This window comes from Lactuca virosa, chromosome 2 (genome assembly GCF_052849685.1).
Source record: "Lactuca virosa cultivar CGN04683 chromosome 2, Lactuca_virosa_CGN04683_v6, whole genome shotgun sequence".
Classification (NCBI taxonomy): Eukaryota; Viridiplantae; Streptophyta; class Magnoliopsida; order Asterales; family Asteraceae; genus Lactuca; species Lactuca virosa.
This window is the reverse complement of record NC_136427.1, coordinates 10446237-10456799: the sequence shown is the minus strand read 5'-3', so window position 1 is coordinate 10456799 and position 10563 is coordinate 10446237. Positions and strand designations below refer to the sequence as shown.

The window sequence follows — 10563 nt, the reverse complement described above, 5'->3', positions numbered from 1 at the left end:
TTAGGAAAAGTCAAAATAATAATCACGGTTTATTGACTAAGTCCCATGTATACTTACCTATATTTTTGGTGATCTAATCCACTATAAATTACCAAAGCTTCCTATCCTATATTTCTTGAAACCGTAAATCTGTGATCATCCAAAACCCTAATATCTAAAATTCATTCTTTTGCTCGATTACTACAGAAGAAAAATAATCATTGTTCTTTGTGAAATTTAATTGGTTGTATGTGTGTGTGTGTCTTTTGCATACATAAGCCGCAACAAGTATGTGTTATTTGTGAATTCACATAATTTGTATGCGTGTTTGTGCTTTTTTGGCCAATACATAAACTCACTCTAAATCTCTCTCGGATCCTGCAGAAAAAAAAAACATAACAGGTATGTTCAATGGTGTTTGTGACTGTGTGTGACTGTGTGTACCTGTGTTTACATATATAATATAACTCTCTCTCTCTATCTCTCTCTCTCTCTCTCTCTCTCTCTCTCTATAATACAACAAAATACAAATACATAAATATACAAACTCCCCCTCTTTCTCTTTATTTCTCTCTTTTATTTAATGTTGTCTATGTGTTTTTTGTGTTAACAGGATCTGATCTCGGTTCCTGCAGAAAAAACAAACATAACAGGTATGTTAAATAGTGTTCGTGACTGTGTGTGCCTGTGTTTACATACTAACACAATATAATTCATTCACTCTCTCTCTCTCTAATAAAATAAAAAACAAATACATATATATACAAACTCCCTCTCTCTCTTATCTTTAATGGTGTCTCTGTATGTTTTTTGTGTTAACAGGACCGAAATACTCAACATTTTAGCCTTCTTTTTTTCCATGCACTCTCTCTTTCTCGGTTCCTGCATAAAACATAAATCTTATTAGGTAATTTCTTTGTGAAATGTAATTAATATACATTCTAACTCTCTTTAATTGAATGATTGTGTTTTTTGTTTACATGTCTAGAAACATATACATAAACAGGTAGCAGACATATTGCCTCTCTTTCTCGGTTCATGCATAACAAATATATTGGGTAATTTTATTTACAATTTTTTCAATATTCATAATTTTCTTTCTAAAAATAGGGTGTTAGGTGAAACACTGGCTTTTTTCCTAAGTTTATGGTTTCTTGCAATTTATATGTTCAGGGTAATGGATGTTGAGGTTGTTGATGACCAGTTATGTGATATCATTGTGTGTGATATATGTGGAGATGTAGGCTATGAGCACTTACTTGCTATATGTAGTAGATGTATGGATGGCGCCGAACACACATATTGTATGCAGAGCATTAAAGATGAAGTACCTAAAAATGATTGGTTATATGAAGATTGCAAATTTGGTGATGTTTACGATATTACAGGGGTTCAAGTGGAACCATGCAACAATCAAACCACCAAATATAAAAATGAAAATAAGTTTTTGAATACACAAACAGAAGATGACAAGCAAATAAAAATTCCAAAATTACCCCTACAAGATGAAGTCATTATACTTTCAAATTAGAAAGCTATGAATGAAGAAGATTGCATGCAAAACAAAATTCCACAACTACCCTTGGAACAAGAATGCATTATCTATGGAAATGAGAATGCACAAATGAATTGGTGGATGAACTATGGTCAACGGATGATCGTCGACACCAATGGCTCTCTCTTGAGTGAATACAAAAAAATAGATGAAGACCTTTACATCAGTATAATCTAATATAAATTACAAATATAGATTAGGTTAATTATTGTGACGTGCTACTTTATGAAGGTTTAAATTCAAATAATAGTAATGTACTTTGTATTGGTTGATTATTATAGCACCCTTTTTTTTATCAAAGTATTTCCATTTTATTTACGGGGCTGTTTGGTATTATATTTATATTCATTGGTTTTTATGGTAATAAAGCATATTATTGAAAGTACATTACTATAAAACGGCTTTTCACAAGGCAACATGTGTTTTATAAGAAAATGAAAGTACAATGTTATAAATTGAATACTTTTCAAAGTAATATACTTACATAACAAAAAATTGTATTAGAGGGCTGTTTGGTATTAATAGTAAACTCATGGGTTGTTTTGGTAAATAATTATATATTCATTGGCTATTTGATAATATATTTTACCCTAAAAAACAACATATATACAAATATTAATTAATCTTATCCTTTCATTTATCCCGAACTTATACTATTTATCTTTTATTTACTAAAATATTACTATAACCAAAACATTTTAAATTTTCAGATTTTTTTCATCATTACAAACTTTATTATTTTTAAACATTTGGCTAATGCATCAAATAACATCCTAATATCATAAATTTAATTAAGTTTCTATTTGTTATGGGTAAATTAAAGTAGGTTGTTATTTCTTGGGATAATTCATATATTTTTAATTTGGTTTTCTGGACAGCACATGTTATATAAATACTTTCATTATAAGATTGTACTTTAAACTTTTTCAATGTACAATGTGATTACAAGGAAAATGAAATTATAATGCTATAATTTAAAATTATATATTTTAGATTTAAAATATCCATCTTTTAATTTTATAAAATTTGAAATTCAGATATTTAAAAATGGATATTACATAAACAAGAAACAAAATTAGTATATTTCACATTATCCTAAGTTTAATTTGGAAAAACATATCCTAAAACTTTCAACAATATCGAACCTATCCTAACTACATAAATGTTGGTTGTTACATTGATATTATCTTACTTTTAAATTTATAAATCATTATCCTACTTATCTATCCAAACAAGTTGTAAAATTCAAATATAAAACTTATATATTTGAATATTAATCTTATCATATTTATTTATCCAAACTAATTATAATATTTAAAATTCAAAATTTAAATAATACTTATTTTATCCCTTAATAACAAACAAACTTTATCAGAAAATCATTATATATACCTAAGTACTGCCGCCATATTCCAACCTATATATCAGTCAAATTCAATAGCCCAACTATCAAAAAGTATGTTAAACTATTTGTTATTGTACAGGCCTTTAACATGGTTGAGTTATATTAACTCCTAATCTTTTCCTCCTTGGCAGCCATCATACAGGCCTTTAACATGGATGTAGAGACAACAGAACATGAAACTTGTGAAAGCAACTTTCTCTCCTCCAAAAAAAATGTGATTTGGCACTTCAATCTTGGAAATGGAATGAAGTGGTGGATCTTGTAAGTTCTGATAATCAACAACAGTTGACTGATGAAGACGTGGATACAAAAGATACAGTTGACTCGGTAAAACCATTGAAAACGCCCCGAGTCACAATTCAGAGACAAAACAGGTTCTCTAAGCTTAGTCATCTACCGGATGACAAAGATTATCGGTATGTCATGATCATTTCAGTTGTTTTACATATTTATTTCATAATTGACTAAAACTAACTTAGTTTATATATTATTATTTTTTTAATTGTAATCACTTCATTGCTAAATTGATTATTTCTAAATATGTTCAAATTTTATGTCTATTATTATTATTTTCAAATAACTTTTTGCAGATATGGGTTGGAGTTACCTGTAGATGTGAACCATCCAATACATGGTGAAGATGATGCACCACATCCCACTAAAGATGATGTAGGTGTGATCCAGCCAAATCCGGCTGATAATGATGAATCAGAGTCGGGTGAAGACTGATCTTAGCAAGAATAATCGTTAATTTATTTTTTTAATAATTTGAATGACTTTTGCTTATAGCAAGTTGAATGGTAGGTATTTTATCTTTATGACTCTATGGTTTTAGATGCTTTGATATTGGGATTTTATGTTTTTTATGATTATTATTGAATTTTATAGTTTTTAATCATACTTTTCATACTCTATTTGCTTATTCGTTATTGTTTATCATGGCATCCTACTTTCATTTCTTATTACAACATTCTAAAATTTCTTTAAATAAATACAATGCCTTATTAAGATGTTGTGATTTTCAGGAACCCATAAGAGATCCACTTTTTAAAATTATAAAAGAAAAAGTAAAATAAACTCGAGTCAAATGTGTTTAAACAGAAAATTCAGTTCGATAACATGACATTTCCAAATGAAATATGTTTTTAATAAGGAAACGGAAGTACAAAGTTATTATTTAGGCTTTTCAAAGTAAACATCTTACATATTAAACAACATGTACTAAGGGGTTGTTTAAAACTAATTTTAAACTCAATATTTCAACCTAATAAATAATTTCATAATCATTCATGATAATATATCGTTTTTTCTTTATTATCATGCATTTATTTTGAAAAGTTAATTGAAAATCCATTTTAAAAACCTCAGGGGCTGTTTTGGTAAATAACTACATATTTATTGGCCCTTGGAATTATTGTTAAAGTCATGGGCTATTATGGTTTTTTATAGCATCTTACTTTCATTTCTTATTACAACATTGTATATTTTTAAGAGTACAATGCCTTATTGAGAAAAAATAGTGAAAGTATAATGTCGTAATACAAAGAAATGAAACTATGAAATGCAATTTGAGAAACAAAAACAATATAATGGTAGATACTATTAATACTTACCTATTCATCTTTATGCAAAATCTCATCAGTCTCCTGGATAAAGCATACCTGCAATGACAAACAAATAATTGAATAAAGTACATGGTTTTTTCCAAATGAAATGTGTTTTTAATAAGAAAATGAAAATACAATGTCATAATTTGAAGACTTTTCAAAGTAAAATGCTTACAAAAGAAACAATATGTATTAGGGGCTGTTTGGTATTAACTTTAAACTCGGGGACTGTTTTGGTAAATAATATATTCATGGGCTGATATAAAAATTATCCTTTTTCCAAACGAACCGTCAACATTATCATAATTTTAAATTTTAAATCATAATCCTAAAACTTTCTACATTATCAATTCTAACTACATTTTTAAATTCAAAATTTAACAAATGAATAAAATTATTTTTATCTTATCCCTCCAAAACCAACTTGAATTCAATATATATATATATATATATATATATATATATATATATATATATATATATATATATATATATATATATATGTATTCTGCCAAAAGCCACATTTACTTTTCATTCGCATCAATAGGCGTGGATGTGGATAAAACAATGACAAATATGACATCTGGAGTATACACTTTTTGTGTGAACGGAGGAATATATCATAGAATCGGTCAGTTAGTCCCAATGGATGGAAAACCTCGGTACTTAAAGTTGTATTTTTACGATGTGATGGGATGTCAAGTCCACCAATGCAATCTAAAAGAACTATTGTAAATAAACTAACTAACTACAATTAAACAAAAAAGGGGGGGGGGTGTTATGATTGCTTGAAAACTAAAAGACTTAAATAACTAAAAACTTGCAATTAAGCAAGATAGTGAGATGCTCAAATGTTAGAGAGAATTGGTAAACCAAGGCAATTCAACACAATGAACATTTGTGTGTTTATCATTAGGATTTAACATGAAGCTTATCATTCATCCCAAATTGGTTATAGCAATCATGAAGCATGATATGCCAAGATTTCTCAAAGGTAGTATGGAGGTTGGGGAAGCCCACAACACACCTTCTTAATCAAGATCAAGGGTCAATTGAAGCAATTAAACCCAAGAAGTTGATTAGCCTTAAGAATAAAGAAATCCCCAATTCCTAGAGGATGTCAATGCTTACACATCCATAAAGGAGTTATGATTCATAAGCTAGAGATGATTTCTACCATCATAAAGCATTTGTTCTAAGTAAATTCAATGATTCAATGTTAAACCAAATAAATAAACCAACAATTGCTTATTAAAGTACCAAGCTCATGATCAAAGCACTAAACAAGCATAGGAAATATGAACTAGAATCATAAACATAAGATAAATGATAAATAAGAATAAATCCTTCAAAAACCCACAAACATTCAGAGGTTTTAGCCAATGTCTACCAAAATAGGGAAATTAGCCACTCATGGCGACAAAATAACAATAACAAAAGTCTAATTGCATAAAGAAACTACCTAAGACTTGGAAATATGAAAGGAAATGGGTTTCTAGCTCCAAAATCGCCTCTTGCAGGTCTCCAATGGTGAAAAATCGAGGTTTTGGCTGCTAGGTTTGATCCCCCAATGTAATGGCAAGCCAAATGACCAAAATGCCAAAACTGGGCAGTTGCGCGGGTACCCGCGCCACGAAAATTCTACCCGCGCAAATTTGCAGTAATGCTATTGGTCCTTTATTCCACCACTCCACCCTTCCACTACCAAAGATTCCTTTGGTCCCCTCCATATCCATGTGATTCAAACAAACCAATCATCTTTTAGCTTCAAATGTGGATGCTCCAAACCCAAAATTAATTATCCATGATCCATCTTCACAAGCCCACTTCATCCAAGCCTTTATCTTTTTAAGCCCAAATCTCCTTTGGTGGATCCGCCAAGCCCAATAGCGCCTCGAGAGCCCACAAGTCCGTCTTCACTCTAATCCACAATCGCGATAAGCTCCAAAACCCTGCAAAATTCCTCATGCAACATAAAAAGCACCCGGTACGATCCATACTAAAGAAAAATAAATAAAATACAATGCAATGCAATAATGATAAAAAGATCTAAAAATCTAAAATAAACTAATAAAATAAGGAAATAAAATAAGCTATCACGATGCTGATTATGAGATGTCACATAGACTCAAATGGAAGAATATTGATAAACAAAATGCTCAAAAGTTGATCTGTGTTCTTGCCACAAACCCATACGTGCAAATATTTCGAAGACTTGCCGATCTAGGGCCGCTTGACAATTACAGAGTCACTTTGAATGCATCAGTAGAACTTGACCAAAGGGTATACAACAGACCGACCACATCCGAGGTACCATAATAATTATTATCTACTAATTATAAAAAAAAATATATCATGTATGACATACAACTGTATATATTACACACCATATATAATCATATCGTTTCCATAATAAAAATTCCAGGTCGCTGGTATTTGGATTGAAGGTAACGAAAACATAGCCGCATATAAACGAAGTATTATCGTGTATGGTAGATCCGAAAAACCACGAACAATTCAATCTTACTGGGGATGTTATGATCCACTGTGTTATCCTTTATTTTTTCCTAATGGTGAGTCTGGATGGCATTCTAATATCCCAAGACATGGATTTCCCATCAATAATATTATTAACGACGACGAAGACATCCAGGATGATTTAGAAGGTACACATATCATAAATTTTTAAATTTTAGTTTAATTAACAAAGATTACATGTTTTTACAAATCATTAATTATTTTTTTTGTTCACGACATCAACATTGTGTGGACTCTAATACAAAAGGAGGGCGGAATATTGTAAGTATGCGGGAGTACTATTGCTATAAGTTTCAAATCCGGTCAAATTATAATATAATTTTGTTGGGAGGAAGATTACTACAAGAGTTTGTAGTAGATATCTACATCAAGATTGAGACTTCACATTTGGAGTTTTGTAGAAAAAAACTGGTCCACAATAAGATTTTTCAACAAGACTACTTATATACATCGCATGAAGTTGACCATATCCGATAAAAATATTTCATTCCGTTTTCAACATAGGCAATTCCCAATAGTAGTTTGTTTCGCTATGACCATTAGCAAAAGTCAATGACAGTAATTATCAAATGTTGGATTATACTTGCGTAGACCTGTCTTCACCCATGGTCCGTTATATGTAGCTGTTTCTCGTGTAACAAATAAAAAAGTTTGAAGGTACTCATATGTGACGAGGAAGGTCGTTCAACTAATAAAACAAAAAACGTTGTCTACAAAGAGGTCTTGCAACGTTTATAGATATTTATCGATTTCAGTGTTCTTCTTCACATTTCAATAATGACAATAGTCATAAACTTTCTTTTATAATTATTATGCAATATATATAAATGTTTTTATATTTCTTTAATACGTTCCCCGCGTTTAACGCGGGTTATAATCTAGTTACTCGTGATAGAAGCAAGTATATTCATACATTGAAAAAAATAGTTGGTATTTCAAAAAAAAAACATTATTTTCAAAACAAAAAAAAACATTATTTTCAAACGTGAGACTTAAATTCTCACGACGTGAACGGGAAATTGGAAGATTTTATAAATACCTTTGCCCATTGCGATTTGGGAGACTTTTGGCAGAAGGAAGAGGTCCAGGAGGCGATTTACAGCAGAAGCAAGGTCCTGGAAAAGGGTTTTCAACACCAAAAGAGTAAAAGTTCATAATTTGTTTACTTGATTAATACTTATGAACATGTTTTCTTATTTAAGTTGTGTTCATGTGTTAGTTGCTACTATGAGCAGCTGAATCTAGCTACTCTTAGCTAGCTAGATGAAGCTTCAAACTTGTGAATAGCATAATTTTATATGGATTTATTTAGTTGGTGAATTGCTTGTGTTTTATTTATTGTTACCTAGCATGCTTAAGTTGTTGCTTTAGTTGCTTAAATTCATGTTATGTGTAGCTTAGTGACCATTAACTGCATGAACTTGATAACCTAGTAATTTAGTGAACATTGAATTGCTAGAGCTAGGATCGACCAAAATCTTAGTTAATAATTAAAGTAATTAACTTTGCTGTGCTAGAGAACATAGATTATGACCATAATTGTGTTTGCATGATAAATCTTACATAGCATATTCATAAACATAATTGGTTATGTGTTTAATTGTGTGTGACCATACATAGTTTTACATGAATTAATTAACTATTGGTAAATTTAGACCTAAATTACTAATATAATAACAACCAACTTAATAATCCATAATTATTAGCTAGCCATAAGGACGAAGTGGATTCGAACTAGATAAGAGTGTCTTTTAATTATTGATTGAATTTGAGTTAAGTTAGTCTGATCTTGCAAAATCAGATAAAAAACCCTTTTAGTTTGTTAATAATTAGATTAATTTAGTAGTAAATAGATTAATTAATAACACCGTTCCCTGTGATCGACACCCGACTTACCTAAGCTATACTGTAATCTGACTAGGTACACTGCCTACAAGTGCATAGTTAGTCTAAGTTCGTTAGGTTATAAATATTAAAATTAGTGGGTACTTCCGTGCACATCAAGTTTTTGGCGCCGTTGCCGGGGAACGGCTTAGTTTATTATTTATTTATTTGCTTTAGGTTAACCGATCCTTTTTGTGGGATAAAACCTGCAAAAAGTTAATTTTTCCAGCAAGGTTTGATTTTTTTTCCTCTGTTACAGGACTCACGACGTGAGCATATAGTCTCACGACGTGAGAACTGTAATTTTTAGTTTTCTTTAGTTTTTAGTTTATTTTTCTATTTTAGTTCAGTTTTACGTTTTGATTTTGTTTAGTTTGCAGGAGTTCATGACCAGAGGCTCTAACACACCTTTGGTGCCACCACTTGAAGATCCGGAGTCAGCCCTTCACAAAAATAAGAACAAGAACGCGAAGGAAGATCAAACGCCAAAGAAGACACCCTTGCAAGAACTAAAATCAGCCTTTTCAACAAAGTCGAGGAAGAAGACTAAGACAGTGGAATCGGGTTCAGCCTCAAAGGATAAGGGCAAAGTTGAAGAACTTGGTCCAATTCCTATTCCACACGAATCAGAATACGAATCCGACACAGAATTTGGACTATATACGAGTGAACCCGAGAACGAGCCGGAGAACGAGATGGCAAATATAGATGAGATGGCCATGAGAGACTACAAGAAGCGCATTCGAGATGATGTGGGGCCGGGTTTAGTGCATCCTACAATTCCTGCCAATGCCACATTCGAGTTGAAGGGACATATCCTTACTGCACTTAAGGATATCCCATTTTAAGGGAAGGATCACGATCATGCTTTCAAACACTTAGACGAGGTGAACGATATTGCGGATTATTTTAATACTCCCAATATCCCAAGGGAGACAGCTTTGCTAAGGATGCTACCAGTCACTTTCAAGGGAGCAGAAAAAGACTGGTTAAAAGCACTCCCACTTGGTACAATCACCACATGGGCCCAATTGTGTGAGAGATTTCTAGATCAGTTTTGTCCACCCTCCAAAATCTCTAAACTCAAGAAGGCAATTGCCAACTTTGAGCAAAATCCGGGGGAGTCATTATACGAGGCCTGGGAACGCTACAAGGGGTTGTTAAGGAATTGTCCTCAACATGACCTCAATATTCAGCAAGAGATGTCAATATTTTATGATGGGGTGAATGTTATGACTAGACAACTCCTTGATTCGCAAGGACCACTAATGAAGAAGAACCCAAATCAGGCCAAGGAGCTGATTGAAGACTTTTCAAGGCACTATCGTGAGTATCACGACCCAGGGCATGATGGAATAAAGGGCAGTGGAGGTACACAAACTGAAGAGATGACTGCTGTGATGGCAATGCTTAGCACTATGGATAAGAGATTGACTCAATTGGACCAATCAATTCATGCAATTCGAGTTGGTTGCGAGAGATGTAGTGGCCCACACTTGACAAAGGATTGCAATATGGATGAATATGGAAACAAGAAAGCTCAAGTATGCTATTCAAGTGGGGACAAGTATGATGAAGATTGGAGAAAACCAAAG

The 10563-nt window shown here is 31.9% G+C and overlaps 1 non-coding gene across 1 annotated transcript; it reads right to left on the bottom strand.

Moving 5' to 3' along the window:
* Positions 1-10047: 10047 nt before the first annotated feature.
* On the bottom strand, positions 10048-10154 carry LOC145161994 (small nucleolar RNA R71). The gene has a single exon (XR_013738847.1). It is a non-coding gene; the product is annotated as a small nucleolar RNA R71 (small nucleolar RNA).
* Between the last annotated feature and the right edge of the window lie 409 nt (positions 10155-10563).